The sequence below is a fragment of the Amblyomma americanum genome, chromosome 9 (genome assembly GCF_052857255.1).
Source record: "Amblyomma americanum isolate KBUSLIRL-KWMA chromosome 9, ASM5285725v1, whole genome shotgun sequence".
Classification (NCBI taxonomy): domain Eukaryota; kingdom Metazoa; phylum Arthropoda; class Arachnida; order Ixodida; family Ixodidae; genus Amblyomma; species Amblyomma americanum.
The window spans coordinates 105,846,437-105,865,292 of NC_135505.1; the positions used below are offsets into that span (position 1 = coordinate 105,846,437).

The 18,856-nt window shown below is 44.4% G+C and overlaps 1 protein-coding gene across 1 annotated transcript in view; it reads left to right on the forward strand.

The window, feature by feature from the left end:
* The first annotated feature begins 12,738 nt into the window (after positions 1-12,738).
* Positions 12,739-18,856, forward strand: part of LOC144103963 (b(0,+)-type amino acid transporter 1-like) — a 32,390-nt gene continuing 26,272 nt past the window's right edge. The window contains exons 1-2 of the mRNA XM_077636707.1: positions 12,739-12,875; positions 17,656-17,740. The gene's annotated coding sequence lies outside the window, so the exon portion shown is untranslated. The remainder of the gene's footprint in view (positions 12,876-17,655; positions 17,741-18,856) is intronic.

Sequence of the window (18,856 nt, forward strand, 5' to 3'; positions counted from 1 at the left end):
TGCTGTAGATACTGCCTTCCAGTAGCATCTTCCCGAGCTCTTATGAAGCTTGTTGTTGGGCTAGTTGGTGCGCAGCACAGTTATGCCCCAACTACAGTTGTGCACCAACCAGCCCAAAAACAAGGTTTGTTGCAGTTCACTGCTTCTTCTGTACCGGACTGTGAATACCGTGGCTCTTCAAGTGCCATCCATCTGTGTCTGCGTGTACTGTCTGCTGCTACATGCCGTGCGCGTGTCCACGTATTTTTTTGCGCTGCTTCTTACCTTTTTTAAACTATCTTGCCGAACAACTTTTGTTATCCAAAACTGTTTTTGGATAAATAATAAAAATTTATAACCGGCACAGTTGAGTGCGCTTGACGAGAGCAAAGAGCAGTGCTTCACGCTCAATGTTCTGAAATTGGTCAGTATGTCGTTGAACCCAGGTTCGATGCTGGTCCAGCTCGTTCCGTGCACCCACAATACAGCCAGTCGTTGTGGACAGGGCAGGAGATGCTTAGTGACTCAGGGCACGAGACGGACTACAGGCCATTAACTTTCGCCTTCTGCACACTTTGATTCACTGATTAGTTCCGCGAAAAGAGGCCTTGTATACAAACACATGAGCGAAACTACATGAACACAGACGTAGAGAAGGTATTGAAATTTTAGTTTGTGGCTTCAAGTTCCACATTTCAGTTTTTTTGCTGAGCTGGTAATATTAAGCGCAGTTGGCAGAAAAAGTGTACGGGAAGTACACTCATAAGCGTAACGCAAACAAAGGAAAAGCCCTCATGCATTTGTGTTCCCATAAGTGGATCAAAAGTGTACTGCGACTCCTCTCATCAATAGGACGAAAATTTTTCTTAGTGGCTGAAGAATGTTCAGAAATTGCAAAACATTTTTCGTTGCGCTTTCTTTCTATGAATGAAAATTTTGCTCTATATGCAAGCGTGAGAGTCCGTGTAAAATATTTGAGATCGCTGTTTTTTTAAATCATTCCATATTTCTCAGCACGCTTGCTATTTTGATTCTATCGTTGTGTTTCACTTTGAGAGAATTTGTTGTATAATATTCATTTTCCTTGAAGATCTACCACTCATTGCCTGGCAAAGCTTGCGCGCAAGCTTTGCCAACTGATATTGAGCCCGATATTGAGCTCGCAAGACAAACCTGCCCCGCAGATAATAATATTTCACCCAACAAACAACCAATCACTGCGTTTTAGCTTATTTGGTTTTTGTTGGCAGTACTTGAAGATGGCACTGTTTGTATAGCAATACCGTTTGTATTGAAATACTTTCCTGCAAAAACGGTAACAAAAACGATAACAATCGGTAACAAATAGTGTCATCTTCAAGTACCGCCACCAAAAACCAAATAATCTAAACGCACTGATTGGTGGTTTGTTGAGTGGAATGATATCTGCGGGGCAGGTCTGCCTTGCGGGCTCAATATCGTTTGGCAAAGCTTGCGCGTTGCGCAAGCTTTGCCAGGCGGTGAGCGGTAGATCTTTAAGGAAAATTAAGTCTTGAGTTATACAACAAAGTTTCTCAAAATGAAACAATTAAAAAAATTGAATAAATAAAGAAAAAACAACGTTCACATGACCTTTGCCACGCATACAAGAGCTGGTTCATTCTATCACTGTGGCAGCTATTGCGGGCATGCGTGCAAGTGTAGGGGTTTTGCTCAAATAAGAAGGAAAATAAACTATTCGGGAGATCGTCTGCGTGGAATTTCCAGACGACACGTTCGCCTTATAGGAAGAAAGAACCACTAAAAAGTACAGATGTTCCCGGAAGTACTTCGCACTTCGAGTCACGTCATCTACCGGTGGCCTTTGATCCTCGACCGCCTACAGCCACGACGATCTGCCGGCACCCTAACTATTAATCTCATAGATTAGGCGTTCTATTTCTAACGTAAAAACGGTGACAGAACTAGTTTTCGGTAGCACGTGAGACCAAGAGAGCACAGTTTCAAGCGGGTGCCGGTTTTAAAATCGGCCTGACTAAAGAAGTAAATCTTGTGAAAGGCACAAGGTCTTCATTTAAGAACGTCGTTGCAAGTGTAACTTGTTCATGTTGAAGCAGTGACCCACGTACAGGATTATCGCGTCTTTAAGAATACGAAATTCACAGCAATTTTTGTGCGGCCAAGCAGGGTCTGTTACGCTCGAAAAAAAAAAGGACGAAGTTTTAGTTGAGCGCATTTATGTTATAGCTTCCTTACGATAACACGCGGCACGTGACAGCAGCGCTCTCCTTTAGCGGCAAATTCGAAGAGCTGCTTCAGCAGGAAATGCCTGTGGAGTCACCCAAGGTAGTTTGATTTTGGTTTTGTGAGCTCTTAACGTTCCAAAGCAACTCAGGCTACGAGGGACGCCGTAGCGGAGTGCTCCGGATAATGTCGACCACCTGGGGTTGTTTAACGGGCTCTGACATCGCACAGTACATAGGCTCTTCACATTTCGCCTCCGTCGAAATGCGACCGCCGCGAGCGGGATCGAACTGCGTCTTTCGGGTCAGCAGCCGAACGCCGTAACCACTGCGCCACCGCGGCGGCTCATCCAGGATAAGCCTACAGTGGTAGTTTAGCTTGAATGGGCGACCTTATGTTCTAAACATGGCTGCTTTGCACTGCGGAGCCGACGTCATATCTGTAGTTACTGGACAGCTAAGCAGATGTGTTTTAATTAAAAAAACAAGAACCTGCCTTGTACCGATGAGTTGTTTTGCGTAAGAAATACCTGACTGTCACGGCGTTCAGCTCCGCACACGAGGCGAAGAAATAAGACACCCAAATAGCTGATTGCCAACAAAGTGTTTAAATAACCACAGCTAGTTGTGACTACTACCGTCGTTCAAGCCCCGTGTGTTGCGTTGTGTTTCAAGATGGTAACGTTTCAACAGCCGTTCATTTAAAGGTGCGACCAGGCTCAGTCTCAGGCTCGAGAGGTGCAGTTCTAAGAGGCTGAATTGCGGATTCGGAGCTGTTTTCAAGCACCCAGTTTTGCGAGGAATGGGCTGGGACAGATTTCTGTTGAGTGAGTTCTGTTTGCATGAAAAGAGCCAAAAGGGCAAATTTTTATTAAAATTCACAGTTGTTTCGAAAAACACAGCACAAAACACATAAGGGGAATAGTCATGTAGAAAGAGATAGATGAACTAGCTAAGCTAGTTGACTTGTGCGCATAAATGGGATAAGACAGTTGTAAATAGTACTGCATTCTTCAAGTAAAAATAGTGCTGCCTTCTAGATATTTTCATTACTGCGATAAAAGTCTCCGCAGTCTAAGTGAAAGCTTATATGAACCGGCACTCACTGAGGAAGCAAAATACGTGAGAGCACAAAGGACAAATACGAATCGGAAGTTTTTAGCCACAGGCGACGTTCAAGGGATTTCCTGCTCCAAGGAATTCCCTGGGAAGACTTTAATCAAACAGCTAACCTAACTGTCGACTTTCCTTTGCCTAACGCGCAAATAGAGCTAGTAACTCTACATCTAGATTCTGCAAAGGGAGCAGCAAACCACAGCAATGTGACATACAATAGTCTCTTCTCAAATATACAATAACAAGGCAGTAAGTCAAGGCAGCATGACCGCAGCAAAATATAAATAAATCTCGTCGTGTTCAAAAACCTTTTCAATCCTAGCTTCCGCTTCTCGTAACACAAAAGTAGCGCAAGCGTTCTTTGCAGCGCTCACTTTGTGTTTGCGAGAGATAGCGCAATAGATTTCTCCATTACTAAAGCATTGGCTAACATCCAATGAGATATACGCCTATACTTGAAATCACTTAAATTTCATGCGACTGAGGTCCACGCTCAGTAGTGTCTTTCTTCAGCATGCATGAAGGTAGAAAAATCTCCTTCCGCATTTTACAATTGCGTCAACACAACGAATAGTCATATGACAGGTGCCAGGAAGGAAGGAGAGAGAATGAAAAGGAAACGCAGTGAGGTTAACCAGATGTGAGTCCCCGGTTTGCTACCCTACACTGGGGATGTGGGATAGGGGTTAGAAAGATGACAGAGAGGAAAACGCAAAAAAAAGGAACTTGCACACATGGAGACACACACACACAAGGCGTTCCACACAAGGCGTTCCAGGCGTTCCAGGCGTTCCACACAGGCCGGTAGATTGTAAGAAGCCAGGAAATGAACACAATTCTTTATAGGGCACCATCTTGCGTACAAACTACCAAACAATCATCCTAAATTCTCCTCCCACACCTCCTTCACAAGCGTTGTAAGACACCTTTCTGCCTCTTGTAGGCATCCTGTGACAACGCTTCACTAGTAATAAGTGACTCTAATACTCTGCAATTGCAGTGAGATGCCAGCAGAGCAGTTCCCACTTAGACACTTTTGTACGGAGTATCACTTCTTAGGCGCTGTGCACTCTTCGTCTCGAACCATGTGAAGTCTTTCTGAGGACGGCAGCGCCAATACCTGCGACTGGATGAAAGGTTGGTATGACAGAAAAAAAAAGAGCGCACATGCAGCCGAAGAAAGCATTACATGGCTTATCCAGACGTCAGCGCTACTTGCCGCTTTGACGGTCGAAGGAAAGCTTACCAGACATCCTGTCGTTGTCATGGCAACGGTACATTTCAAAATAACGTGACGCTGCCGATGGTATGGTGTGAGGGCGGTAGGGGAGAGCTCAGGTTGGTCAGTTGACTCTGTTTGCGTGCTAAAATGGTGATTCGCATGTTTTACTTTTTCCTAAAACTGAAGCTGATTCGCTATGTTCATTCCATTCATATTGGATTGCTGTTGACGAAGTCAGTCTACAGGACTCTATGCGCCTGCATATGCCAAGTAATATATATCTTGTGGAAAAAGACACTGAATCTTCAAACAATGAGTGAGCAGTGCGGTATTACTTGTGTCTGCACAGTGACTGACTCAACAATGTGAAGGGTCCCATTACTGACTATGGACATTAAAATAAATTTGGACAACCCAGTACATTATTTCGCTGTAATTTATTAGCATAAATGATTCACAGCCTGAGAGGAATCCTCTATTTAATGAGAAAAACTGTGAATGATAAGTTTTACAGGCATACACTTATTTGATACGTATGTGCGTGGCGTCTATCCACGTGCGCGATTGAATTTTTCCGTCAGCACGGCCGACAACAATGAGAGAGGAAAACTTTAAAGCGGCGAGTTTCGGCGCCCTGGGTAGCTGGGCCGCTGCGCGGTCCCACTATGTCAAAACTCCTTTTCATCTCGTCCGTGCTGTCATTGCCCGCGAAATGGTCGAAGCTAGCTAGACCTTAACCTGTCGCCTCGTATTTCCTTGCAGGTCCCCCAGATTGGCGTATTCCAGCCACTTATTCCACCTGCGGCGATAAAAAAAGTGAAATAAAAAAGTAAAGTTGGCAGGTTTGCCTTAATGTTTGCAAAAGATGTGAAAAGGGATTTAGGTGGGTCCGGAAACACCCAGAAAGTTATATTGCCAGTATGCTTGGCCCAGTTCTTTTACAATGCTCCACGTACTACGTCATCACCAGCTTATGGCCGTGCGTTTTCTGGCTGCCGCAACACTTCCTTTTTAATTTTGCTTTCGTTCTTGTTTATACAGGACTTCAATGTTTACCACAGTCTGCGGTGATGCTCCAGCAGCTCTTCAAACTACCGTCCGTTCGAAACCGCCCTCGACGTTTTTGTGTTATTGCCCAGTCGCAATGAAATAGAAAGCGCCCGTCAGCCTCCGGGATTGTCACGCCGAGAGTTTGCATCACTGTCGTCGCCGGCCAGTTCTGTTTCAACTGTTCCAAGCGAACGCGCCCATTAAACCGAGAGCTTTTCTAGCCTGTCCGAATTCTCCTTGCCTGTCTGTCATCACCGCCGCTTGACATGCGGGACGCTTGTAAAAACAAAACTGTCTTCTCCATGGGCTTCCCGCCGCGACAGCAGTATATTTATCTGATTGAAGACGGCCATTTTAAAACCATCCATCGAAATCTATAAAGTTATACGCCTCGTATGAAAGATCCGAAAAAAAAACCATTACAGTTAATCCTCTCCTGAGCCAAATGATACGCCATTTCCCAAAGTGATGTAGGCTTTGGGCACATAAAAGGCACAACCGGAGCATAACAGCATAAGCGCTGTCGAGCTCGAAATATGCTTTAAGGAAGTTGGTTTTCTGCGGTGGGTTGCAAGTTTTCAGGCTTGCAGGAAAAAATCAATTTGCTGGTCGTGAATAAGTAGTGGTCATTTGTATAGATATTTAAATTCATTTCCTTCCGAAATTGTTTACAGACGATAGCGCGGACCAAAATTCTTCATAGCTGATGTAGAGTGGGTTGCTTCACCACACTGCCGCACAAGACACGTGATATCATCGCTTAGGCATGGTCGAGGTGTAGGCACACTCGCCACATATGTCCAGTGCAAAGCTCGGCACAAGCATTATGTCTTGCCCTGCGGACTGCCGAATGCGCTACTGAAGCAGAAGCCATGACAGCACGCGCATGCGCACGGGCTCTCACCGTTCACAATACAGTAATATCGTTTCAGGGATGAGAATGTACTAAAGCATAAAAACGTACTAGTGTATTTTGATAAATTTCAGCAAATAATGCGCGTGTTAAAAATTAAACCAAAACGTTGCATGTGCTGGAACTCTTCGTTTTATGCATGATTTCTCCTGCAGTCATTAACTACGCTGAAACAGTTGGAACCGACTCTACATTGTTTCCTGCCACTGACAGCGTCAGATGATGACAAGACAGACACAAGCTGGCCAGGAGCTAGCGGCGTAAGCACCGTTGCTATAAAAGGGCGCGTTAAAATTAAAACATTTTCTTTTTACGATCAGAAAAGCGCTGTTCTTTCCAAGAATGTGTACATGACTACAAAGCTTTTAAATCACAGTATGCGTACACTGTTCTTGGACTATGGATAAAAATAATATGCTGTAAAAATTACTGTCACTGTTTTACCACGCGATTCATTTACACTCTCGCCAGCTGATGTCCATGGGACAAGGTTCCAGACCCCATAATTTCAGCTCTGGCTTCGCGGCCCTTGTCAAATACACTTGCGGCCACTGTGAAACTAAGAAGTACAAAGCAACAAACTAGAGATGTTCAATATTTTTATTCGAAACGCTTTTTCATGCATTAATATAGATGCATTTATTTTTCAGTCCAAAGTGTCGGAGCAACAGCTCCACACAATCTTTTATTGTGTGTAGTCTAAGACAGCAGCCTACCGCGAACATGGCATTTCTCTACAGTGCACTCCAGTGTTGTTGTCCAGACCACCTGTACAACAAACAAGCCTTTCTATACCTTGAACCGCTTTGTGGGCCTCTGGTGCTACAAGTCCGATAAAGTTAAGAACTGCTTGAGATTGGACTAACGTAGCTGCTTTGCTTATTTATACATGGCGCATGAGCGAACCAAGGCACCTGGCGTAGGTTGGGGGCAAATTTCAGTCATTCCGATTAATCCGATGCGCGGTCATCTGAATAGTCACCGATTCCAGATAGAGCCGTGATTTCTTGTCCCTTTCTTTTGCCATCATAAATGCCTCTGCCCGGTTTATGTTGAGCGCGGCGGACACCTTGTAGCGTATTCTCACAGGCGCCGGTAAGATTTTGGGTGGGAGGATGAGCGGACTCGCCAGACGCTCCCGTCTCCTGCAGTCCAGCTTCCACGCACAACCCCCCAGAAACACTTCCGACCTAATTAGCTTAGCTGCGCTAACGATAGAGCGCACCTGCGGCTGCGTAGTGAGCGCCGCTTAAGGTACAAGCACCACGTCGGCACGGAGGAAAGCTGATCTGGGGTGTTTGGCTCGGGTAACTGGACGCCCGCGCACGGCACCGCTCTTCGTCGGTGGAATGCAGCCTTGCGCGACTGAATCTTGCGAGCTGCCTCTGTCAGGCATCGGTGGACCGGTTTCGTCTAGCCCTGGCCCGTGCGAACATTCTCCCGTAACTTAATCTTGTGAGTCAGACATTCTATAGGCTCTCTAGAGTAGCTTTCCGAAGAGCACATCGTTTGTCGCTAGCCGATGTTGTTTCAGTATCAGTAAATGCCTCTTGAGTGAGCACATTGTCGTATTTTTTTTTGTTCTCAAGGCCAAGGGGCGCCGTGATCAGCTTACGGGCTGCGGCGCTAGCGATCACAGGGTATCGTGGCGGCCTGACAGGCGCAAGCAAGCGGAGAATATACAAATATATTCACTCTCCACGATTTTAAAGGACCACAAATTATACATAGAACGCAATATAAACGCTTTGGCATTCGTAACAGCACGTTTCATTTGTTTTCTATGTTTCGTTTATCTCTCTAATTTCTTTAGATAGCTTTTGCGCAGCAGGTAATCCCCGCTGGCATCATCTGCGCTCCTTACTGTTTCAACGCTGTTCGTTTATGCCGCGTGAAGATATCCTTCTAACGCAATGTTGCTGGCAAGGGTGTATCCCGTGGCTGAACAGTCTGATTAGCAATAATTTTACGATTTTTTATTCCTATGAAACTTCATTCTCATTCAACGCTGCCAAGGTTTAGTAAAGAAACTTTGGTGCTTGCTGCTTTCATATCGTGGAGTAATTTGCCCACAACTAAGAATGTTACTCTGCATTTCAGTTACTTGTAAAAGAGAACTGAAATTACTGTTTTACTGTTTGTATTGCGTGTTTGTAAATGCAATTCATGGATGTTTTCTTTTTTTTCCTGTTCTGCGCACAAATTAGTTTTATGGTTTTTTAATGTTAAGGTGTCAATGCGCACGTGTTTAAAGTACTGTAAATTATTTTCTTGGTGAGGCTGACGTCAACGGGAGCAGCAAATGATGCGGTTCGCCAGGTCGTGCAAGCTTGCCCTTGGGGCGATGGGAATGCGGCTAGGAGGATGCGCAACTTGTTCTTTACAATGACCCCAGGGCAAAGGAGAAGCCATCTTGAGAAAGACAAGATGACCAAGTCGATGTAGGGCTTGAGGCACTGGACAGGCACAGGCTCGCTGGCGCGGTGGCGGTGATTGGTAGATGATGTGAGTGTCTCAATAATGTAAATGTAAATGGCAGGAGGTGTGCGCTCCAATACGCGGTAGAGGCCATTGTACTTGGCAAGCAGTTTCTTGGAGAGGCCCGCAGCACTTCATGGCATCCAAAGCCACAGTAGTCAGGCAGGCCAAAAAGCAGGTTCAATCTTACTCTCGTCACGACGATGTTTCTGGCACCACTGAATCTCTGTCGTGAGCGAGCGTGGTAGCTGGAAACACTTTTTTACGTGCTGGGAAGTTTCAAGCGTAGTTGTACTTGCACTTAAATGCTTAATGATGGTAGGGGAGAATGGTGTCATTTTGAGGGGATGGTGCTGGTGGTACAGCAGAAAGAACAGAGGGAAACCTGTGGCGGATTCCGCTAAGTGTTGCAGGCGCAGGTAATATAGAGGTGAATGAGGTCGCGGTTCGGGTGGTAGCAAGCATTCCACATGGCGAGCATGTCACCTAGGGTGCGACTAAATCATTTGGTTTGGCTGTTTGTGTCTGCAGGTGGTGCGCGGTGCAAGTCTTATGATTTATATTGTACTCGGTGAGTAGGGCTTTAGCGATGTCAGACAAGACGTCGCGGCCTCTCTCCCTGAGCAGTTCAAGAAGAACTCAGTGCCGAAGACTCAATCGCTGCAAAATCAAGGAGGCCCGATCTCGAGCCGTTGCAGCTAGAAGCACGGTGATTGCAGCATACTTCGTCAAGTAATGAATGGCGCCATAATTCAGCGATTGCAAGCAGCTGCGTAAAGAAAAGGGCCATATAAATAAATTTCGTCGCAGTCCAAGGTTCGAGGAGGAAAATTTAGCACAGACGTCTTGTCGCATTACTTGTTTCAGGCGGAAATAATCAACATAGAAAAAAATGGATACGTCTTTCTTCACGGTCACAAACGGTGAGGCCCATGGGCTGTTAGCTGAACCAGACAGCTCTGGAACACGATGCTTGCTTGCTCCTCACAACTTGGCACTCAGCAGCGCACGCTTGACATAGGGGCTGGCGGAGATCAGCATGGGAACCGTTGTCACTGTGGCGGGCGACAGAGGACGTTGGACTCAAAGCGGGTCGGTGGGACTTGAAGGAGGAGCGAAATTGACGAAGTAGCTCGAGAAGTTTAGTGCGTTGATGCATGGGAGAATGGCGTCGGTGGAGCGAAGAACAATGTAGATGATGGGCCGAGAGCAGGAAGAGGTGAAGTTGTCAGCAGCTTAGATTCTTTACAGTTGTTTTAATCCTGTCATCAATCCTTTAATTGTAATTGTTCAGCACTCATATTTTATCTAAATTAGTGTATAAGACTTCCACCTGTTTTTGGATTCTTTGTTGTTGTTATATGCATACCCTGACACATGCCACACAAGGTGATCGGTTTGGGATTTGGTGTTGTCTGTTTTTTCTTCTTCTAACGCCTCGGTTTTCAATTCTTCCTCTTCTTTTTATTGCGATCTTGCTATTAGCTCATTATCTTAATTATGAATAGAGGCTACCTTTACACTTTTTTCTATGCTCCAGGACTCTTCCTCTCTTAGATGAATACAATCTTTCCTATTAAAGAACCAAATTCCTTTCATTTTTTTACCGTGAATGTTAATTGTTAGGCAGTGATGTGTGGTTTTCTTTCTTTTGATGTCCAAAAAACCGTGCCTCTTTCGTATAAGCTTGCGAGCAGTGTCATGAAACGTGCGCGCAAGCCGCTTCACCTGCTACTGCCGCCGAGAAAAAAAATGACACGTTTCCCGATTAAAAAATGTGTACAGATTCGAATAGGACACAAATAGGAATATGGCACATTTCGTTTAACATTATAGGATGAAGCTTCCAAAGCGATTCAGCCTTTGAGTGACTCCTTAGTGGAGGGCTCCGTATAACTACCATTACCCGTGGTTAATTACCGTGCACTTACATCACACAGTGCATGCAAGTCGTGGGTTCGAACCCGCCCACTCCGGTAGCACTTCGATGGAGGAAAAATGTGAAAAATTCCGTGTACTGCGCATTGTTAGTGCCCGTTAAGGACCCCAGGTGGTCAAAATTATCCGGAGCCTTCCACTACGCCGTCCGCCATAGACTGAGCCGCTTTGGGACGTCCATCCTATAAAGCGAAACCAAATGTACCATAATCCTATTTGCTGACCCGTTAAAACCTATATACATTTTTCAGTAGCGTTATCCGGAATGCAAGACGCAAGGAATTCCAGAGCCATGAGAGTCTCAGCCAGCTCAGGTACGGAGTGAGTTGCTTCTACGAATTGATGACGACTTCTACATCACAATGATGTCATTTCAACAACGCTTGTGCTCCGCGGGGCGCTCAGCTTCGACCCCGCAAAGGAGAACATCAAAAGTTTTTTGGCATTTTTATGTAGAATAAGCCCCATTTTAGGAATCGTGTACATCGAGTAACTCTGAAAAGCCGGTCCTTCTCAATCCTCGCTTCTAACGTTTTCCATAAAATTGGCAAGACAAGCTAAACAAAGCATTTTAGTTAGTAAAACGAACGGTCTGTGATGGACATTTCTCATTTAATGTACCACCGACCCTGCGATACATGTAGCGAAGGCAGGAACTTAGTTCAACTCAAGACTCATTTGTTTTTTTGATTATTTGTTCAAAAAATCAAACACCCTGCCGTGATGGCTGAGTGGTTAGGGCGCTCGACTACTGAGCCGGAGGACGCAGGTTTTATCCCTGTTGTGGCGGCCGGGTTTCCATGTAGACAAAACGCAAGGCGCTCATCTGGTGCGGTGTCAGTGCACGTTAAAAGACCCCAGATGGCCGAAATTATTCCCGAGCCCTCTGCTACGGCATTCCTCATAGCCTGTGTTTCTTTGAACGTTAAACGTCATATGTAATACAACTTTTAAAAATTTTCACTGAAAGAGATTATCGCCATTATTTAGGCAGTTTTCAATTCAATTCAATGTTTATTTTTCCAGAAAGTGCCTGGAGGGTCTCCTTGGCTTAAAGCTGCTCATGCAACTTGACTAAGGACAAGAAGACCGTTACATGGCAGTATCACTAACATCATATTATATTTAAAACAGACATCTTACCTCTAATTTGCAACAGTAAATACAAGTTTTGTACATTATTCGGAGCACTGAAGTTGTAGCAGGTAAATAACTTAAGTCAGACATCATACAAAACAAAAAGGTGACTCAAGGTAACTCCCCTGAAACATCAAAGGTAGAAATTACGATGGCGAGACAAATGATTAATGAGTTTTGATGTGTACCATGGCACGTAAACCTCCACTGCCACCTGACGTTCAAGAATGCAGCGCAGACAGCGCCTTATCAAAAGGAACGCTGCTTAATTGTGCTTAGTAAACTACTCTTCACTGCGTCTGGCCTTTTAATAAAAGCACGCACGGTTGTCAGTCATACGAGTGAGCGCGCGAAGCACCGATTATAACAAAACTAATGGAAAGGAACTGACACGATCAAAAGAATTTCGTGCTTTTCAGTTGCGCCATGCCAAAGGAAAAGCATTTGGAACGCGCGCTCGTGTCGAGGACGACAGAAACACGAGCCGCACGTGCGATAAAACTGAAGAAAAAAGAATAAGTACGCCTCCCAAATCACGAGAAAACAGAGAGCGACAGGGAGAGAGAGCGCGAAGGCGAAGGAGCGCACTTTTTCCTCTCGGCAGCAGCCCGAGGTCTGCGGTCTTTCGCTTTCTCCAAACCTGTTTTCGCACGAATGCGTGCTTTCCCCTCCGCCGCTACTGCTTCCTCCGCAAGACGCATTTGCCCCGCCACGAGCAATGCGATCGGGCGGCCGCAAAATGTACCGTTAGGCAAGTGGAGCTTTTGAGACGTTCTGCACGAAGCCAGCTGGCCAGTTTGTGCCGCGCTTCTCAGCAATGGTAAGTGTTCTGCCGACAAGGCAAAGGAAGTGCGGTACTGTGTAAGCGGGAATGTGGAGTAACCAGTAAGAGGCCAATCGCCCGGTGGTTTCTGTATAGTACAACAGATCTTGAGTGTAACGAGGTTCACTGTTTACCAGGATTAAGTGATCGCAGCGATCGTAAAAGTTGTTTATAAAGAAAAAAAGGTCGAATGTCTTGGTCGTCGTTAGTGCCTAACTGAAAGGCGGGTCCTCATCACATTATTGAAAAAAAAATTGATACATAATGTGGTTACGCAATGCATCAATTGATAATATCATAATACCTATGCGCAGTCTGGCGCACATGCTCAAGTAGTATGCAGGAGCATTTGAATTATATAATGCCTTTTTTAGCAAACGGAATTCACGAGTGTTCTTTCTACTTCATGTAATGAGACTCTTCACACTCACATGTTGAAGTACTAAGCTCCGCAGAGTGAGGACTGGAGTTTCTAAATTTAGGATTTCCGAAAACGTCTGACAAATCATGGCCCACAAGGTAGGATGCGTATTTCGAAAAATTCTATACGTGCGCGTCTCTGCTCGAATTTAAAATAATACTGGCATTGATCCCTATAGGTGAAATATATGGTAATGCGATATATGTTGCTTAAAATTGCAGGTCTCACTTATCTTCGCTTTACAAAATCAAAACCAGTGCTGCCGACGCAGCACCTTAACGTTCAAAATCTTACTTTTTCTCATTTTGTCCAACATTAAAAGATAGTTCCTAATGTCCATTTATAATAACGTTTGAAGAATGCTAGATATGAATATCTTAATAACATTTTATAACTTTTGTCAAGCATCCCAATAAATTAAATACAACTCCAGCCGAAATAGTTACGTAACCTGGCAAAAGCAAGGCCCTTTAATTGCCAAAGCGAATCACGTTATTCACCACTTTGCAAGGATCACGGGCAATGACGGAGACACTGCAGCACTATACTGGAGGTAATGCATGTAATTCTTACACACACCTTCGAATGGATACCAGGGCCGTAATTTTTTGTCACGAGGCAGGAGGAATTCGCAATGAGTCAGATCAGGGAAAGCACAATGAATAAGTTTTCTGCTGATGTTCTCGGCACTGCATACGGTCTATAGATAGCGGTGTATGAAATACGTTTTGGAATACAGTGCTCTTAAATCTATTTATTATGTTGTTTGACAGTTAGATGACCTACATTCTTGGGAAAAAAATTTGAATATTGAAATTTTGTAAGTTTTTTTATGACAATTTTGAAGGCAGTGGTCTATTCTTCTGATGTGTCATCATCATCATCATCATCATCATCATCATCATCAGCCTTACTACACCCACTGCAGGGCAAAGGCCTCTCCCATGTCTCTCCAATTAACAGAGTCCTTTGCCAGCTGCATCCACCTTTTGCCTACAAACTTCTTAATCTCATCCGCCCACCTAACCTTCTGCCGCCCCCTGATACGCTTACTTTCTCTTGGAATCCACTCCGTTACCATTAAGGACCAGCGGTTATCTTGCCTTCGCATTACGTGCCCTGCCCAAGCCCATTTCTTCCTCTTGATTTCGACTAGGACGTGTACCATGCACTTTCTTTTACAGTGTTTCCATCACTCGCATCGCGCAGTTAAGACTGCCATAGAAAACGAATGGGTAATGCCTTTGGTGACAGCAAGAACGTTAATAGCGAAAATTTCAAAGCCTGCCGACTGGAGACCTGCACATATATTGATTGTTAGAGTGAAATCTTATGTGAAAAAATTGCGCTCATAAACTGGTTCTTGTTCAAAAATTCTTTTTCCCAGAGTTTTTGGGTATGAGAGTTCTGCACTTTAATAGAACTTAGAGCACATCATTAGCACAATTTATAGTTCTAGAGTTCAAATAATATTTACTTTACAACACATAACGTTATTACTCCATCTTTAACATTAGCATAACATTACAATGGAACTCATGCAGCGTGTTAAGACGCAGAACAATTTTTAGCGTTGCTTTATTGTTCGGTGTTACATACTTGTAATGCAGCCACTAGTTTTTCAGCGCCGAAAGGCAGTGATACCCATGCGAGTTCTGATAATACCTTTGAACATTCAACAGCGCTACAAAGCCTTTAATAAACTAGTGCCTTCGGAATTCTCTCAAATATGAAACTTGGCGCTATTTCAATCGCATGAATCGAAAGGTATCGATTTCTCAATTGTCTTATCTCTACATTTATTCATGCATTTATGGTGTGGAATTGTAGATGTGAAAGGGCGCGAATAGCTTTCCTGTGCCACTGTATGGCGCTCGGGGGCTTGGAACTTCGCACAAGTGGAGGCGGCCATACATTTTACTCCCAGCCTGCCCATCATTACATGGTGTAAAAGGCAACAAATAATGCAGTCAGCGCTGCTTTTATTATGTTTGGGTACAGAGAATCACGAAATATTAAGAATAATCTCTTGTCTCACCGTGCAATCAATACAGTTTACCCAATTCAAACTCTTTGCTTTCCTCCTAGGCTCGCTTGGTTTTCAATGAAAGCGAGTGTCAAAAAAATAGTCCATCCGCTTCATATACTAATTTCACCTGAACGCTAGCTAAGCAAGCGCCTTAATCTTCCACAGGTAATGCGATTGAAAGTTCTTTCAATTAAATCTAGTATTCTGACTCTCCGTTCTGGGTAAAGGATTGAGTGGCATCTCCTGCGGTAAAACTCCGGTCCACAATTTATCTCGTATGATTCAAACTACCCACCATATTCTTAGCAGCATTAGAAGCTTGCCCATGAAATATGCAAAATATAATTTGCTTGCTTATAACGAAGAGTTGGTTCCCATTTTAGGAGCAAACGAGTTTGCAGCATAGAATTGGGAGACTTGAGTCGTACTTTCACAAAGGCGTAAGCGCCGTTGCCTCGAATTCAATACGTGGGTGGACACGTGGGCAGGTAGCTTTGCATTTCAAGGAATAGCTAATGGAAACGAGGTGACTACATCGCAACCAGCCGTACATGGTTGGCAGCCTTGACCAGCACCAACGGAGGTGGTCGTGACATGAATAAAAGAGTGGAAAGGACAGAGAAAGAGAGAGAGAGAGAGTTGCATGCGCAAGGCTAGAAGGATATTCGTGTGTGGGAAGGTTGTGTTCAGGATCGGTGAAGTTTTCAGGTCACAGGATCTGTTATCTAGAGCTATAGTCGGGGAGTTATAACACCCCCCAAAGCTCAAAATCTCTACATAGGACAGAGGAAGCAACCCGCCGCGGTGGCTCAGTGATTAGGGCGCTCGGCTACTGATCCGGAGTTCCCGGGCTCGAACCTGACCGCGGCGGCAGCGATTTTATGGGGGCAAAATGCTAAGGCGCCAGTGTGCTGTGCGATGTCAGTGCACGTTAAAAGATCCCCAGGTGGTCGAAATTATTCAAGAGGCCTCCACTACGGCACCTCTTTCTTCCTTTCTTCTTTCACTCCCTCCTTTATCCATTCCCTTACGGAGCGGTTCAGGTGTCCAGCGATATATGAGACAGACACTGCGCCATTTACTTTCTCCAGAAACCAATTAAAAAAATGAAAGGGTAAGCATCGTTCTCACCTCTGAGAGCGTTGATAGCTTTACTGCTATCAAAGTTTTTAGTGACTTACTTATCATAAGTGGCAGGATATACTAGCTGCTGAACAACAGGCCCTGTGGCCTGCGAACTTTTGACCAACCCTATACATGCCTATGACCTATAATGCTGCTGAAGTGTACGCTGGCAGGTGACATCCGCAAGTGTGTTTATACTGTCTTGTTTTTTTTTTGTTGTTGTCTTGGTAAACTGTTTCTTGCGAGCTTGCAATCGCGTGCAAATAATCCGCCGGTCAGTCCTCTTTGGTAGTTGTGAGTTCGGGCATTGTGCTCGTCAAAAAAAAAAAGCGGTCCATTTCCCGGGTGGCATGCGCAACTTCCGCGCATTGTCGACGCACTCTTTTGTCTTTGCGATCACGTGAGAATAGCAAAAGCGTTCCGCGTTTTCGGACTCCCTGACTTTTCGACATACCAAACAACATCACAAAAGGTTCTAAAGCAGGGCTTGTAAACTGTCCCGGCCATCAGCAGAGTGGATATCTGTCTTTACCGCAGGCTGTAAGTTGCGTTACCTTATCTACTCTAGAAGGGCTACACCCTGTGCCGATTATTTTAAAAACACTTGTTGAGAGCACTGCACGCTTAACATTTTTAGATACAACCAGCGTGTCGTGTTATCGACGTTATCAGCCTTTCAGCCTTTCAGGTTACAAGCATCAGATAATAGTACTCCACATAACGAGGCCATGACAGTCAGTATGTCTTTAGTGAGCGTTATGACCTCTTTTTGCATAGAGCCGCTACTTTCCGATCGCGATGAAAATCAGCGCGTTAGTGTGCAGCAGTAAAGATCAACGTACGAAAACAGCAGGCATTGCGAATTATCAAGCGCCGCAGAACGAATAACTATTAAGACGTAATGTAGCAAATGAGGAGTCATACATTAAAGTGGTCATACTAACTTTACGGTAAGGCTAGCGTTATGAAGAACTGCGAGTTCCAGATTCTCTCACCAAGCAAAAATTTGTGTTCGCCAAACTGGCTGTCGACTGTTTCTTTGCGATTAAGTTCGTCTCTCTTGTTTTTTCCTATTGTTGTATTCCCATAATCCCATCACACTGCGCTGAACACGCTGATGTTCATTACTGAACCTTTCGGCGTACAAGTGAACAAGTTCTTTTTTTCACGTAGGCATAACTACATAATAGTCATTTTTGCAGGCGGCGAGAAAAGAAGACGACGAGCTGCTGGAGATAACTTCATACATGCAAACTATCACCTGACCTTTTTTCAAACACAACATGGGTAAGTGTCTTTTGTACGTTTTTGTCTACTTGCTGTGATTAAATGACACAACCTAATCATACTGCATTTCTTCATGATAAATACTCCACCACTTTCTGCCAGATTTTATAATATGCGCTAGGCACCATGCTTTCTAGAGTGCATAAAACACATAGAAACAATACAAAATGCATAAACCCCTGTCCATTCCCATATTTTTGTAAAGCTTCCCATAGCTCGGAAACGTGAGGCAAACTTCGCAGGTGCAGTTGGAGGGATTGAAAGTATTTCATGGAGACATGGTGAAACGAAACAGCACTTCGTATTTTTTGAAAAATTTTTATGCCCTCGATTCAGTGTCGCCTAGTGGGTCCCCTGCGAAGGTTCAAGGCTTCTTCCAAATAGTAAGCCCAGATGGATGTACTGATAATTCCTGGGCACTTTGCCTTGAGGAGTAGCAAAACTACCGAGTTGCTGAAGGGAAATTTTTGCCATACGGCAGCATGTTTTCAAAAGTCGCTGAAGCAAAGCATTCGTAGGTATTGAACTGTCATTTTTCTTCTGTGCTTGCCTGCCTTACACGATTTGGTGGGGAGTATGGAAGCGGTCACATGTTATAAGCTGGCCGCCCTTCAGGCGGTCATCATTGCTGTCAGCCCAAGCCCTCATGTTGATCAGAATTTTTTGTACATGAGTGAAAAATAGTGCTTAGCATGTATTTAAAATATAATGCAGTAGTCGGCTATGCGCAATACTAAAGTCGTTGTCGTTTCTAGGACTTCGTATTGTAGAGCTCTCTTGAGTACCTGACGTAGTAATACCAGTCCTGGCAAGAGTTGTGACATCTTGAACAATTCAATCCCAAATTAAAAATTAACGCACCATATCCAGCTCTTATTGCTTCATAACTCAATACATTATTCAGTTTTTTATACAATGCACCGAAACCGAACTCAAATAAAGTTATTTAAAAATTTATAGGAACTGACTGGTAACGATATTTTTTGCCTGGCTGTACCATATACATTTGGTTCGAGACTTTTGCCGCTGATTTCCAAGACCGTCTATGTGTATCTGGCATGAAAATTGACAAAGTAACAATATTTGTGGCTCGATGTACACAGTTACGGAAAGAAA